Raw genomic sequence first — 16,838 nt, forward strand, 5'->3', positions numbered from 1 at the left:
GGCCTAGTACTAGAAAATGGAAGAGATTTTTATTTTGGTGTACAGCAAAGAATTTGGAGATTTCAGAGCCTAATTTGAGTGTGGCTCTTCAATATCTTACTGAGTTATTGGACAAAGGTTTGTCTTCTCTTCCATAAAGATTCATGCTGCAGCAATTTCAGCTCACTATGATTGTGACCCACCTTTGTTTTTCCTTTGTTCAAGCAGTTTCTTAGAGGGGCAAAGAATATAAGACCCCGAGCTCCTACTCCTGCTTGGGATCTCAATTTTGTGTTGGAAAAACTTACTCTACAACCTTTTGAGCCTGCAGCTACTGCTGAATTGAAATATTTGTCATGGAAGACTGCTTTTCTGTTGGCTATTACTTCTGCAAGAAGGGTGTCTGAGTTGCAGGCCCTTATGGCAGTAGAGCCTTTGATTTTCCATAAGGACAGGGTATCATTACGTACTAATCCTTCCTTTATGCCTAAGGTGGTTTCTAGTGTGGTTTTAAACCAAACTATTCATTTGCCTTTGCAGATCCTCAAAATAAAGGGGAAAAGATTTTGCATACTTTAGATGTACACAGGCAATTTATTATTTGAGCAGGACTAAAGATTTTAGGCAGTCTCAGCAGTTACTTGTTTCTTTTGCTTTAAGTTCACAGGGCAAGCCTGTGTCAAAACAAACTATTTCTAGGTGGATTGGCTTTTGCATTGCATTTTGTTATTCCCATCATGGCAAAGAGGTTCCAGCTGGGATTAGGCCTCATTCCACTAGGGCTACTGCCACTTCAACAGCATTTCTAAGGGGTGGCAACTAAGGATATTCTGGAAGCAGCTACTTGGAGTTCAGTGCATACTTTCTCTAGGCATTATCACCTGCCTATATACTCTAAGGCTAGAGCTGGTTTTGCCACAGCTGTTTTACAAGGCATGTTGTCAGCTCCTGCTACTTTATAATTTGCCAGCCTCCCTTACCTCTGCTTTGGGATTCTACCCAATTGTCAGGACTGCAGCAAGGGAAGAGAACATAGTACAGTTTTGTACCTACCATAAATGTAGATGTTCGAGGATTCCTCCTTCCCCTCTGTGTTTCAGGGTGGTTGTGTAGGTGAGTTTACATGCTTATATTTTTTGTATATATTACTGTATATTTTGTACATGTTTTTTGGTGCAGGTTGTTTTGGGACTTGTCTTTTTGGGTCTTCTGACATCTGGGGCAAGAAAAGACTGAGGAAATGACGCCGTCATGCGCGCATTAGTACCCTACGCGTGACGCTCAGTCTAAGGCGCCATGACCGCTCTGGTATTCACTGGGACGCGGACTATACCAATTGTCAGGACTGCAGCAAGGGAATCCTCGAACATCTACATTTATGGTAGGTACAAAACTGTACTTTTTGCTAATATGTATGAGGGCCAGGAAAGAGTAATTACCTCTTAGGTAATTAAATCTGGTTGATTCATTTAGTTGTTGTGTGAGATTATGGATGCTAAATATTATTTCTATGTATTTTTTCAGTATGGTTATTGTAGCTAGTAGATTTGTACTGAAATATCTCAAAATAATTAAGTTCATCCATTCTGAGATGCTGCATATGATGCTATTTAGATATGATCCAACTAGGTCAGGATTTGGCAGACTTATGACAATAAATACATTTTTGCCTGACTATATGGCTATGTGTAATCAGTCTGGCCTATGTTAAATTGATTAAGGTGCAGTTGAGATGACTTGGAATTTAATATTATTCAAATATAACTATAACATGCCATCTGTAACTCTTTCACTTGATCTGTTCACTCTAGCATGATTGTGTTTTTCTATTAAAATGTAAGAAACATATTTTAGGTTTAAGTGATACTGTAATTTAGTTAAGCTTTAGATTGTGGACATGCTGGAAGGTGATGAGGTTGAATCGTCTGTTGTAGAGGTTTCTTGCATTTAGGAGAAAAGAGGTAATGCCATGATGCTGAGAATATGAGTGTGGTTTAGAAGTGGAAGGACATTAGTAATGTATTCTGTTGTTTAAGCATGGCTATGTTGCTGGGCTTTGTTTAGCTGATAATCTCTCATTTGCCAAAAACTGTAATGCTGTGATTAGAATATATGGTATTAGTCCTTGATTGTATTAAGTGAATAGTTATATCTGGATCTGTGTACTTACAAGTAAGCTGTTGTAATTTTGCCTGTTACACTACTGGGTCTTGTGTGGGTGGCATTCTTTATTTGTTAATCCTGACCCTTCTTGAATCTTTTTCAGCTACATCCCAGGTCACAAGAACAAAGAGATAAATGCAACAAATAAATGGACATATTAATGTAGCCAGTCAAATTACATGCTATTTGGGAGGTAGAAGGAAAACAGAATACCTAGGCAAAATCCATGCAGTAGCAACTATTTTAGTATTATAGCCTGTAAATGTTGATTTAATGTTGATTTGTTAAGTATTTGCAGTTATTGTGCTATTAGTAATGTATGTTACCTGATTGGTGGAATATTCCATCAAGTGGATGTAGCTGGAACTACCAATGGAGGGTGGACCACAAGCTTTGGGGATAATCTAACAATATGTATATAGTGTGAGTAAATGAAATTAAATTATATTAAATGATTGGTTAAAAAAGTTGTAGCAGCTAAACTAATGAGCAGAAGGGTAATATTGCTATTAGAGAGACTAAGATTGAAATAAGCATTTTTGTGAATGAAATTGGTAAGTGGCAGCAGGAACTGATATTAGAGGGAAGTCAAATGATATGTGCAAAGTTAGGGATCCATGTGTATATAACCTGTGGTGTGTTGCCAAGAGAGTGAGCTAGAACCCATGACAGTGCTACTAGTCTGAGTGGAACTCAGTCAGAAAGTAAGAGATCTCAAGGGGAACAGCATTTTAGGTAAGATAACATCAACAAAATGGGGGGTGGCATAAAGTTAAGAAAAGCTCAGTGAAGGGATACTGTAGTCAATGAACAAGAAAAAAATGGTTGTAGAAGACCAAAACTACTTAAAAGGATTGTGAGCCAAGAACTTGGGGTGGAGGTTATAGTAAATAAAGTAAGTTACAAGAAGTAGTTATTGCAAAATATTGCTAAAGGATGCTGAGAGAAAGCAACAGAAGGGAGGGGAGAGATAGAAGTACTGTTGCCAGGTTATAATGATAAATCCAAACTTGGCTTCATGGGATGCTGTTGTAAGCTATGCAGTCCTGTATTTGCCAGAAGAGGGGGACTAGCCTGTCTCTTCCTTAGAAATACATGCACAACGAGTGAACTATGGAAGCACCTTGCTATGAGTCTTTGAGGACCACTGTGCTTAGTGTTGTTAAAAGCAGTACACCCCTTTGTTTATCCTTGGAGGAAAAGTCTATGTTTATTTACGGTAGAACACACTAGTTTTAAACTGTGGAAGACCAGTAACCCTTTTGTGACTCTTTTGAGGACCCTTGGGTTTAGTGCTGTTATAAGATATGTATTCTGTTGTTTCTTATTGGAGGGTGTTTATTCTATCTTTGCATTGAGGATCCTACAAAAACAAGTGCTACAGAAACTCTGATGGGCTTCTTTAACAAACTGAGACCACAGGCAGAAATCATAACCATGTGTTCAAGGGGTATATAAAGGAATATTTTGAAGGAGTGGGCTCCAGTTTTATTTCTGTAAATTCAATAAACAACTATGACTCTTATTGAGAGAAGAATTACAAAAACGAATATGTTTTACTTCATCACAAACTGGAAACAGAATAGCTCACCACCACAAAAGGAAAGAAGCCAGTGATTATCTTTATATTTTATTAAAATTGTAGTCCAGTCCAGTAGTAGATCCACAATGTAGTCCCACAAAACAGGTAAAATAAGCACACACTGGATGCAATAAAGTCTGGTTAGCAGCAAATACAAAGCATAAAATGCAGACTCCTCTAGCGCCCCGGCTTTTCAGCCTTTACAGAGTATATCCCTACTTCATATATCCTATCTTTAAACAGCATGATTACAAACAATTAACCAATCATAGACTTAAATTAAAGAAAACATTTCCAATGACATTCTTGATTCATTCCATACGGAATTAAAGTGTTAAACTTCAGAATTAAAGTAGATTCTAACTTCCAAAGTTGTCCTTTAATATCAAAGTCATACATTTGTTGTACTTGCCACAAAATTGTAGCTTGTAAGCCTTGTATATTTCCACTGTGACATTCTTTAAAATGTAATGCAACAAGACTTTCTTCTTTGCATTCTTAACATCCCCAACATGCTCCTTCAACCTTTGTTTGAAACTTCTTTTACTTTCCCCATGTATAACTTAGCACAGGGACATTTCAAACCATAAACTATTCCACTACTATCACAGGAAAATCCCCCTTTACATGTAAAATACTTTTCATTAATTTTATCAAAACTTTTTACTACATACTGGCAACAACTGCACTTTCCACAAGGGAAAGTACCTGTTGCACCTACCCCCAAACTCATATGACTTACAGGCAGCTGAAACTTGCCATGCACCAAGAAATCTCTTATACTTCTACCTTTCGAATAAGAAAATATGAGTTACTCATTTGCTGTTATAGTAAGGAATTTATTTTTTTCTAAAATACCCCAATGATATTTTACCAAATTTTCAGTTTTTACTTGGCTTTTTCATTCATTTTACCAAATTTATTAAAACTTCTGTAAACACTGTATATTTGGTCACATAATATAATATTTGTTTATCCTGTTGATGCACTCTGCCTTGCATGCTAAACCTGCTTTTAGTATTATTTTGTTGTACTGCCCTCCTATTTTCTTCCACCAATGTTTCCTTGTAACCTCTAGTTACAAACACGTGTGCATTTTTTTCTGTTTCTTTCTTGCACACTTTTTTATCACTAGATATTGTTTTTATTCTAAGAAATTCCCCATAGGGGATAGATTTAATACTGTGGTTGGGGGGGGGGGTGACAGCTTTCCCCATGCAGTATATGACCACTCCCTTCAAATTTTCTATGTAAACTTGTTTGTATTCTACCATCATTAATACCTTGCAAAGTTATATCAAGAAAGTTTACTTTAACACCTATCTGTTTTCCATCAAACTTGATGTTATAGGGATTTATCTGAATCTTTTGCACAAATGCATTCACTTCTTCCCACCCCCTTCACAAATGAATATTAAATCATCTATAAATCTGTAATAACTTACGACATATTTCCTTAAAAATTCATTACTATATACATATTTATTTTCAAACATTCCCATGACAAGATTTGCATACATGGGGGCAAAACCTGCCCTCATGGCTGTTCCATGAAGCTGCCTATAAAGTTCCCCATTGAGCTCAAAGATGTTATTATTTAAACAAAAATGTATTAGTTCAATAATAAAATGTGCTTTAGGCAAATCCTTATAAAAAATACTATTGCTTCTAAACCATGTACATGTTCAATATTTGTATATAAACTGGTAGCATCTATAACAATGAAAAACATGTCCTTCTTCCACTTTACATTCCTGATTTTACTTAAAAATCAAAGGAATCTTTTTTATAAGACCTTAGATTCTCTGCTTCTTCTTTCAAGTAGGAATGTAAAAAAAGAGCTAAGTTATGTGTAAAATAACTGCATGCAGAGACTATGGGATGTCCTGGTGGATCCACTAAACTTTTGTGTATTTTAGGGACACAAAAGAAGTATGCCATAGTGTTATTTTTAACTGCAAATGTTTTATATACATCCTCTTGTGAGAAATAATTTAGTCTTAACCCCTTCATTAGCAGTTCTTTGTATCTAATTACTACTTCTTGATAACATCCCAGCTCCACCAAGGCATAAACTTCAACATTCTTTAAATGAGCATAACACATATTCAGATACTGATTATAATGAAGCACCACTAATTTACCCCCTTTATCTGATGGTTTAAACACCAATTCCCTGTTTTCACTTAACTTTAATAAACTTTTCCATTCTTCTCTACTTAAATTATATTTAACTTTTTTCTTGTTTTTATTCACTTTTTCAAGCTCTTTATCTATTGAAAATTGTAAAGCAGAAGAAGATTGATGTATATTTTCATCCCTACACACAGGAATCAAATCACTTTCGTATGTCACACTTTCAGTGTTTAACTTACAATAAGCATCAGTTTCTAAATCAGAAACACATGAATGAAAACTCATTTCACTTAGATCATCTTCACTGTCCACATTGTTTTCGCTAATTGCATTTGTATCTTGTGCAAAAAAGTTGGGGTTATATTCCCCATAACTGTCCTGTCCATGTTCATAGTTTCTGGACCTCTTTTTACCATAATTCCTCACTGGTTCACGAAAATTCTTGGCCATATAGCCTGGGTTGGTTGGTTCAGGAAGTCCTGGAAACTTGTTCCTTCCATCTCTGTTATCATTCATAAACGAAGATTCCCTGCCTGCTGATGAAATGTAGCTGTCAGTTACTTTTCTTCCAGCTTCTTGCTAAAATCTCACCCTCTGCCTCTTCCTTGTGTGGTGGTGAGGAATCTGTTTTACTTTGAAGGAGTGGAAATATGAAAAGTAGGCTGTTTCATAATTATTTGTGTTATTGTTGATTGGAACCTGAAGTAGTCACTGATTAAAAATAATCTAACTGAATATCTGAAAATTAGTATCCAAGATAACACAAAACATCAGATGTTCATAACAGATGTCTAAAGGAATCTGATTTTGTATGTGGGTGGTTTTGGTTTAAAGTATATTTATTCTACTTTGACATCAACAGTTCTGAGTTGTTGACTTGTACATTAATATTTGTGGAAAAGTACATAATAAGAGAAGTAATCAATTATCTAAAATAAATATAAAGAACTGAGATTATCAGAAATGACTGCGTGGGAGATCACAAGGTATTCTGTGTTCACAAAGACTACTAAAGAAAGAATCCATATGTATTCCTCCCACTTAATAGATCCTACCAAGAGTGGATTATGGGTGGAGTTCTTATAGTTCACTGCCTGAATTCACCATCCGAGGAATAAGGAATCTGTAACAGAATGGAAGGGCAAGATACAATTTAGAATTATAACCAATGTATTCATACTGAGAGGTGACCTCCATGGAAACCACAAATTGCAAAAAGAGTCATTACTGGGCACATTGCAGGTGCTGCGAAGAGAACTTCTGGCTGACATCAAAGACTGAAACAATACTAATTTCATGAGCTTTAATCATATTTTGACTTAGGAATGGGGTCCATTCCCATCATGGCATTAGAAGCCCAAAAGACTTGGAGAAATTAAAGAAGAGGTCCAAATGGAGAGCTGATAAGTCAGCAAGCAAAGGAGAGTAGTATTGCTGAAATTGAATTCATCCTCAAGTCTTGGTGAGTACCTTCAGAAGGTGGACCCTGTTTTTCATAAAACCTCACCAAGACGACACTGATATATAGACTGTATTTTATATAGCATATATTATGCAGAGAAGTAGGTCAAAAATTAAAAAAGATAACTGGGTACACAAGACTCAGGATAAAAAAGTGCCCAATCCTGGTAGGCACACTGGTGCCAGGACTGGAAAAAATGACAGTGTAGAATCCTCAAAATATGGAAACATTCCTATAATGGGGCCAGGCCAGGCCAAGGGGGAGGGTGGCCCCCCGGTTGTAGATGTAGCAGACTACAAAAATCGATAGGCCAAAGAAGAGTCACAGAGATGACAGAGTGGACTACTGAGGATAAGAAAAAAATTATGAATTGCTACTGTTATGCAAAGAGCCCAGAATTTCCAGACACAAGATATACAAAAAGATTGAGAGGGAAATTAGAGGAAAGGAAAATTCTTCCACAAGAAAAAACTGTAAGAAGCTTCAAATAAAAATTTGTGTTCATTAATACGTCATATTTGTGAAAAACATTATATAGACCAAGAAACTTTGATCTGTTTGGAAAAAGAAGCATCAGAGGAAGTGCGAAAATATAAACAACAAAACCTAGAGATTTTTGAAAAGTATAAAAAAGAAATGCAGGCAAAGGCATCCAAATATGGAATATTACACAATAAAAAAGTAATGTCACAAAGAGAGAATGTAGAAAAGAGGATTAGTAAAGTAGACGTTAAAAAAGTAGAAGTTGAAGTTATGGAGGGCCTGTGAAATGAAGGATTTGGTGTAGAAGGTCTAACACAGGTTGCATCACAGCATGATGGAACAAGTCCTCAAAGTAAGGAAAAACAGGAAGATCAGGAGACATCTGAAGAAGAAATATGGACATGGGAAAGAAAAAGAGATTTAATATAGTGTAATATGTATGCAAAGGAGAAAGCAAAACTAATAAATACAAAAAAGAGCAGCACCAAAGATTTTTTTGAAGAGAAATACAGGCAAAGGAATATGAACATGGAAAACTCTACAATACAAAAAATAAGAATACAAAGAGGAAAAGTAAAAAAGAAGATTTGTAATGGAGAAGTTAAAGAAATAGAAGCTGAGGTTGTGGAGTACCTGCGAAGTGAAGGATTCAGTGTAAAAAAATCTAACTCAAAAAACACCACAGCAGGATAGAGCAATGGACATCCAAATTAAGGAGAAACCAGTGGAATGGGAAGCAGCAGGTTAGTTGCCATATGAAGATATTTTGGAGGCTTTCACAGGAAATCAGTATTAACATTCACTTGAAGCTGGACAGCAAGGGAAGGAACAGGAAACTGTGGCAACTCTGACACAGTTAATTTTGAGGAGTGATAGGTCAGTAAGTTCCCATATGACAGAGGAATAGATGACACAGGATGAAACTGAAGAGAATGTGCCACAGGAAGATGCTATAGAACGTTCTATAGATTGCCTGCAGGGAATGGAGAACAAAAAATGTGCCCTCAGTTTAGAAGAAAATGAGCTAAGAGAAGAGTTGCTTGATTTAATAGAGACAGACATACATATTAAGGTCAATGAAAGAAATAGACTGCAGAAGGTCAATAAAGGCCCAATGGGTAGAAGCTTGATAAAAAAAATGAACACAGTAATTAGGACTGGCCATAGAGATCCATCCGATATAATAGAAGTAAACAGGATATATTACTCTGCAGCTAAATTAATAGCAGATAAAATACTACCACAAGAACACAGGGTAGTATAGGAAAGGAAGGGGAGAAATCGAATACCATCCTGGAAGTATCGAAAAGAAAAACTATAAAGCAATTAAGACAAGAAGTGTCACTGTTAGAAGAGTATGGAAGAAGGAACAGATCAACAAAAATAGAAAGATAGACATGATAAAAGCAATGCACAGTATTAGAACAGACCAGGATCTATCATGCACTGTTGCAAATAATAAACTAAAAATATCAGCAAAGGCAGAAAAACTTAGAAGATACACAGATAAATATAAAGGAAAAGTACAAAATAAGCAATTTATTGATGACCCAAAAAAAGTTTTGTAGAGAACTAGGAAACAAGGTAAAAGGAATTGAAAGACCACCAAAAAAAGAAGAAATAGATACATTTTGGAGAAGTATTTATCAAGATCCTGTGGAACATAACAAAGATGCTAAATGGACAGAAGTAAAAGAAAGAATAAGAACTTCAAATGTGTAGGATATAAAATGGAATGAAGTAACAGCCAGAGAGACTGAAACAAAGTTAAGAAAAGCCTCTAATTGGAAAACCCCAGACCCAGATGCAGTACCTAACTTCTAGTTAAAGGTATTAGCATCTTTGCATGAAGATTTAGCCATGAGTAAGAACGTTTTATATGCCCACCCCGAATGGACACCAACCTGGCTAACAACAGGAAAAACAATGCTCCTACTTAAAAGTGAACCTGTAAGCTACCCTAAAAATTATAGACCAATAACTTGCCTTTCAATGACGTATAAACTGTACACTGGAATTGATGCCAACAAAGTTTATACTCATTTAGAAGAAAACTCAATTATGCAATAGAACAAAAGGGCAATAAAGTCATATGGAACAAATGATCATTTGATGTTAAATAAAGTCATAGTGGTGAACTGTAAAAAGGGGAAGAATCTAAGTCTAGCATGGATTGACTGCAAAAAAGCATTTGACAGTATCCTACATTCATGAATAAAAGAGTGCTTAAAAATGTATAAGATACACCCTACACTGATAAACTACATCACAGTGACCATGAAACAGTGGCAAACCACTTTGTAGTTCAGCTATGATAAAGGGAAAATTATTATTCCTGGGATAAAAATCCAAAGGGGGATATTGACTCTCTGTCATCATTGCTCTTTTGAATTGCCCTTACTCCATTAAAATGTCTGCTTAACAGATTAGGTCATGGCTATAATTTGGCTCCCAGAAAGCAAAAAACTGTAAAGACTTCTCATCTTATCTTTGTCGTTGATTTAAAACCCTATACCTCATCAGATGAGGAAATGAAAGCACAACTACAAGTAGTCAAAACTTTTCCAGATGATGTAAGAATGTCATTTGGTCTTGATAGATGTGGAAAAGCAACCTTTAAAGCAGCATCAAGAAAACATCAGTTTGGGACAAGAACTGATATAAAAGAACTTGATCGAGAGGGAGTGTATAAATATTTGGGAATTAATGAAGGATCAGCAATAAAACATGAACAAATGCGAATAAAACTTAGTATGGACTTAAATTAATACTAAAAACAGCACTGACATCCGGGAATAAAGTCTAAGCTATAAACCAATTTGCTCTTCCTGTCCTAACTTACAGTTTTGGAGTGATTGACTGGCCCCAAAAGGTGTTGTATAGTTTAGACAAGAAAACAAGAAGGATGCTTCATGCTCATCAAATGATTTATAAAATTCAGTGCATACCATGACTGTATATTCCCAGTTCTAAAGGAGGTATGGGCTTCATCAAAACTGATTATATGCACAGATCTGCAATAGTGGGACAGCATACATATCTGCCGACCTCACAAAACCCAAACATAGTGAAAGTTTTAAAACATGAGGAGAATAAGTCAAAGATGACTTCCTTGCTTAGTTTAGCAGAAGCATATCGGTGTCAAGCAGGAATGGAAATCAAACCAGAAGTAAATAAAAATCAGGCAGCAACTGAATGTGCCAAAAAAATAAAAGGACTATAAGGTGAAGGATCAGATGAGAAGTCAAGAAATGTGGAAAATGCATAAATATAGTTGCAAGTATAGAAAACTCTTGGAAGAACCTCATGTTGATCAGGATCAGATGCAGGAATGATTAAGGAGAGATGAATTCAAATCAAAAGCTAAAAGGTTAATACTGGTGGCCCAAGAGAGTAGACTATGTACTTATTGGTTTACAAAGTCCATTGAATATGTGGGAGACACAGACAGATGTTGGTTTTGTAAAACAGAATTGGAAACAGTTGCACACCTTGTTGCTGGTTGTGACACACTAATGGCAGCAGGACTGTATACTGAAAGGCATAATAATGTGGCAAGACTGTTGCACTGGGGATTGTGAAAACATTATAATACTGAGGCAGCTGAAAAACACTAGAAATATGAGCCACAAAGCATCATAGAAAATGGAAAATTATTAAGTTTATATCAAATGGGATCACCCATTACCAACAGTTCAAAAATAGATACAAGAAAACCAGGTAAAGTAGTCCATGAAAAATAGGCAAAAGTAGCATTGATTATTGAAACTGCTACACCCAGTGACTACAGTGTCTTACGTACAGAGAGACACATCATAAAATACCAGGATTTGCAGGCAGAAAGGAAGGAAATGTGGAAGAAGGTTACACAGACTCTTCCAATAGTAGTAGGAGCAACTGGTCTTGTAAAAAAAGAATTCTGAAACAATACTAATTTCATGAACTTTAATCAGACTTTGACTTAGGAATGGGGTTCATTCCTGTCATTGTATTAGAAACCCAAACAATTTGGAGAAATTAAAAAGAGTGAAGGGATAGACTGTGAAGATACATAGATAAGTATAAAGGAAAAATACAAAATAAGCAATTAAAGAAGGGATAGAAGATGCTGGAGCACATAACATACCTCTCAGCTGTCCCTGACTGTTCAAAATAGGTTCATAGGTTGGTACTAGGCTATCGGCCATAGGGCCTATACAAGCCTAGCCATAACAATTCCCTGGCTATTTCTTCCCGCACTATTTACTTTCCTGGACCCCTGTCTAGCAGGGCGACTGACGTGATCCCTAGGGTGAATTTCCTTTCTCCCATCCAATCATCAAGGTTCCTTTTGAAGAGGGCCAAAGAGGTGATCTGCTTGACAAATATGGGCAGTCTATTCTAGAGTCTGGGGAGTCTCTGGGTCAAGAACCTATCCCTCCAGCATGTTATGTTTATTGTGATGACAAGGTTTAGATCCCTGGAGTGTGTGGCTCTGAGGGATTGGGATTTCTTTAAGTGTAGCATGTCCAACAGCTCTGGGTTTGACATGGCCTTGTATGTTAAGCAGAGATCGCCTCAGAGTTGACAATATGCGACAGAGTATAGCTGGTCAGCATAGGGCATCTGCTTTAGGCCTGTGATTCTTTTAGTGAGGTATTTCTGCAGCCTTTCCAGTTGTTGCAGATGTCTTGAGAGGTACATACCAAATGGGGCATTGTATTCTATAATGGGTCTAATGAGGGACAAGTACAGTGGGATAATGACCTCCTTTTTTCTTGATGAAAAGCCCTTAGTGATGAGGTGTGCCACATAGAAGGATTTCCTGACTGTTGTGGCAATGTGGTTATTGAAAATGAGACCACTGTCCACCTATGTCCCTAAGTCTCTTGTCACACTTTTGGTGTTTAGTGTACTGCCACCTATGTGGTAATTCACGGGTACATGTTTTTTCCCAAAGGGGATAACTATACATTTCTTGACATTGAGCTTGAGCCCATGGCTCTGGCACCAAGCATCTGTTTCTATAAGGTCCTTTTGTGGAGTTTCCACATCATTTGGGGATTCAATAATGGCTCCCAGTTTGCAGTCATCTGCGAACTTTGTTAGCCAGAGTCCCTTAGTGTTGGCCTGTACTTCAGAGAAGTAGATGCCAAACAAGAGAGGTCCCAGGACTGAACCCTGAGGTACTCCACTTGTCACTTGTCTGGAGCTGGATTTGGAGTCAGCTACTTTTACAGTATGGGTTCTGTCATTAAGCCAGTTGGCAACCCATCGAGTGATGTAGGAATTAATGCCCAGCTTAGTAAGTTTATCTATGATTCCAGAGTGGGGGATGGTGTCAAAGGCCTTGGCAAGGTCCAGATAGGCTGCGTGGACTGCCTTACTCTCGTCCACGGCTCTGGAGACTGATTCAAAGAAGTCAATCAGGTTCAGGAGACAGGATCGGCCCTTCACAAACCCAAACTGGATGGGGTCCAGTGTTTTAAGGTTGCCAATGTCTTTGTTTATAAGTTCCATGATAATACATTCCATGGCCTTGCAGATCAGGCTCGTCAGACTGATGGGGTGGTAGTTCCCGGGATCCAAGTTGGATCCCCCCTTTTGAAGTGGAACAAGTGTAGCTGTGCGCCACTCAGTGGGCACGAAGCCTGAGGTGAGGGTATGATTAAACATGACACTTAGGTGAGGTGCCAGTTCATTTTGTAGTTCATGTAGTGCAGTCTGCGATGTCATCTGGTCCCATGGATGCTGTATTCTTAGCTTTGGAGAGTGCGTTTTTTACCTGTGTGGCCGTTATTACCAGAATTTGGCAATCTTCCGGTATTGAGATGAGCCATTTAGGGTGTGAGAGGAGGGTGAAGATGGCACTGAATCGATCTGCCAGGATACTAGCAATATCCTTGGGATCAGTATATTTAATGCCATTCTGTTGTAGCTCAGAGCAGATCTGAGCACTGCCATTTAGATTCTTGACATAGCTATAGAATTCCTTGTGGCTGTCTTTGGAATCTTTGGCAATTTTATTTTCATAACTAGCTTTGGAGGATTTTATGAGGGATCTCAGCTTCTTACTGAGGCTGGTAAGGGAGTTTTTTGCATCCTGGGATTTTTCTCTTTTCTGCAACAGTTTCTTCCTTTTGTTGTAAAGTTTGTTTATGGCAGGGGACCACCAGACTGGCTTCCTTTTTTTGGAGGAGAGCATCTTGGTTCTATTTGGGATGGCACGATTCATGCATGAGTGGATGTGCTCATACAGTCCCTTAGTGTAGGACTCAGCAGTCGAACTTTCAGTTCCCATCTGCATGGGTGTCATGGAGTTTGTAACGTCTGGCTTGAGTAGCATGAAGTTGGCTTTGGAGAAGTTTTTTATGGGGGTTTCCTAACTGGGGGGTGGGGTGGGATGTGGATGTTAAGGGTGATTAGCTTATGGTCTGACCTGACCAACGAGGGGATGACCATAGGTGTGGAGCATTGATTTACCATGTTGGTAATGTCCAGGTCTAGAATATTGGAGCCCCTAGTGGGACAATGGATTAGTTGATCCAGGGCATTGGAATTTATGAATTCCAAGAACCATTGGGCAAATGTGTTGGTACACGAGTAGTTTTCCCAGTTAATGGCAGGGTAGTTGAAATCACCCAGTATTAGGGTGTTTGGTTGTATATTAATATTTTCCAGTATGTTTAGAAAGGTGTAGTGAGAATTTTGGGGCATAGTCGGGGATCTATAGCAAGCTACAATTTGGATTGCAGTCTTACCTAGTGTTAGTTGCACCTGGAGAATTTCAGATGCATTGTATTGGGCAACTAACCTGGTGGTGTGAATATCCTTGGTGAATATGGACACTCCTCCACCTTTAGTGTTTCGATCCTGGTTTGGTGGCTGAAAAGTGTGGTAAGAGTTGTAACTTGGTATTGCAGGGGTGCTCTCTGGAGCCTTGAACCAGGTCTCAATTACTGCACAGATATCGATGTTCTCCATTTTTAGGAGTGCCTCGAGAGAGTGCATTTTGAGGTTCAGACTTCTAGCATTGAATTAAGTAGCATTACCTTCAGATTTTGCATGCTTGTACCTGTTATGGTGGTGGTTTTGTTCTTTGAACTTTTCCTAAAAAAGGCACTATAAGGGTGGCAAGAGCCTTAGCCAGTAACCTGAATCCCAGGGGCGACAGGTGCAGACCATCTCTGGCAAAGCATCATGGTTTGCCGATCATGTCATTCCAGGCAGACAGATACTGGATCCCCTTTGAATGACACCAGAAGCTTAGCCAATTGTTGAAGTCAATCATTTTGTCCTTATATTGTGGTATCATTCTGGGCGAAGGCAGGATGCTACTCAGGGCTAGGGTCATACCTGCTTGGGCCACATGATCCAATAGCTCTTCCATGTCTCTTTTCATGTAGTCCAGGGAGGTATGTTTCAAGTCATTCACTCCAACATGGACAATGACAGAGTCATATTTGTACTTGTTGTGGAGTGACTTGAGTGCATGAGTTATGTGGTGGATCCTGGCACCCAACAGGCAGCTCACTGTGATTTTCTCCTTGTTCAGCCTGGTGAGTGGGACATAAGTGTGCCTGACTATAGAGTCACCTATGACTAAAGCGATAGGTACATTGTCTTGCCTTAGGGGCTGTTGCTGGGTGGCACACTGGTGTTATGAGCTATGTGACACTTTGGTTGTGATTGGTGTTTGTTTGTGTTTCAGCTTCGGAGGTCCTTGTTGCTTGGGCAGGTTACAGTTAAGGGCCTCCACATATGTGGATTTAGTGTTGCTATGTGTGGGTGTTGGTGGTGTGAGTTTAGAAGGGCTATGTGTTGCTTGAAGTGTAGTGTGGGTGTTAACCTTCTCCTCTTGACTAACACAATGTTGTTCCTGATTTTTGCTCATATTTTCACCATGTCTCATAATATATTTTATTTTCTGGTAAATCCATGAGGATTACAATTTGTCAATAATTCCAGACACTAGAGTTTCATACTTCTTTATTGCTCAAAAACTGCATGTTGATGCCAAACCTGTTAACTTTTTATCTGTTTTTTAATTGAATTAGAACAATATTTAAGAATTGCCCTTGACATTGTGCCTTTGTCCTCCCATTATTTTTGGCTTTGTCCCTGATTGTTTAGCAGACAAGTTCAGAGTTAATGTACAAGGTGAGGAGTTAGCCTATAGGATGCTGGAGTAAATATTTAGAAGTACTGATTATGGAGCAAATTGAAGCTGTACTATCCATTGTCAGACTTTAATGAAATCATACTTCAAGTAGCATAAAGTATTTTGAGATTATTACTTTAAATACCTATACTTCCTACAGTGAATGGCTGCAAAGTAATCCAGGGTCAGAAATGCAAGTCTTATGAAGACCTTATCATAGAGAATGGAATATGCTACCTAGGGCCCAGAAAGGGGACAAAGTACAAAACAGTCCACCAAGAAGATGAAAGAAAAACTTAGAAAACAGTTATGATAATTGAAGCATTGTGATGGATACAGGAGCATGACTAAGAAGTAACAGGAAGTACTACCCTTAAAGTAGTACTGAAGTAATGCATCAAAGTGAAAAAGATAGAGGTACAGGATAATATATAGGTATGGTATTGAGGACCGAAGTCACTATTAGTTTTGAGCAGCTCTGGAAGGTGAAGAGTTCCATGATTACTTAGCTGGGAAAACAGAAGGTGAGCCTGGAATAACAACAGTAAAGGGAGGATTAACACTTTAGGGGGAATATAGATAGCAGGACTGATTAAGGAATTGTAAGGATACTAGATGGCTTTGTGTTCTTTTTCCTACAATCATTGCTGAAATATTTTTTTTCCAACTTTAAGATTTTAATATTCTTTTGATTAAAGCACATAGTACGGTGTAGATTGATTACTTTTACAATAGAAAAAAAGTTATGTGATAAAACAAAATGTATCCTACAGAACAATGTTACCTCAGAGGTTCAGATATCCAGGTCTTTCAACAATGCACATAAAATGGCTTGCACCTCCCCATAGTCATTCATCCTAGCATTATCAAATGAAGATGCCCCGTTACCATTA

The 16,838-nt window shown here is 37.9% G+C and overlaps 1 protein-coding gene across 11 annotated transcripts in view; it reads left to right on the plus strand.

The window, feature by feature from the left end:
- DNM1 (dynamin 1) overlaps positions 1-16,838 on the plus strand; it is a 1,092,771-nt gene that overhangs the window by 1,058,610 nt on the left and 17,323 nt on the right. The gene's annotated exons all lie outside the window — the stretch shown is intronic.

Source organism: Protopterus annectens, chromosome 16.part0, assembly GCF_019279795.1.
Source record: "Protopterus annectens isolate FY-2018-M chromosome 16.part0, PAN1.0, whole genome shotgun sequence".
NCBI classification, from domain to species: Eukaryota; Metazoa; Chordata; order Ceratodontiformes; family Protopteridae; genus Protopterus; species Protopterus annectens.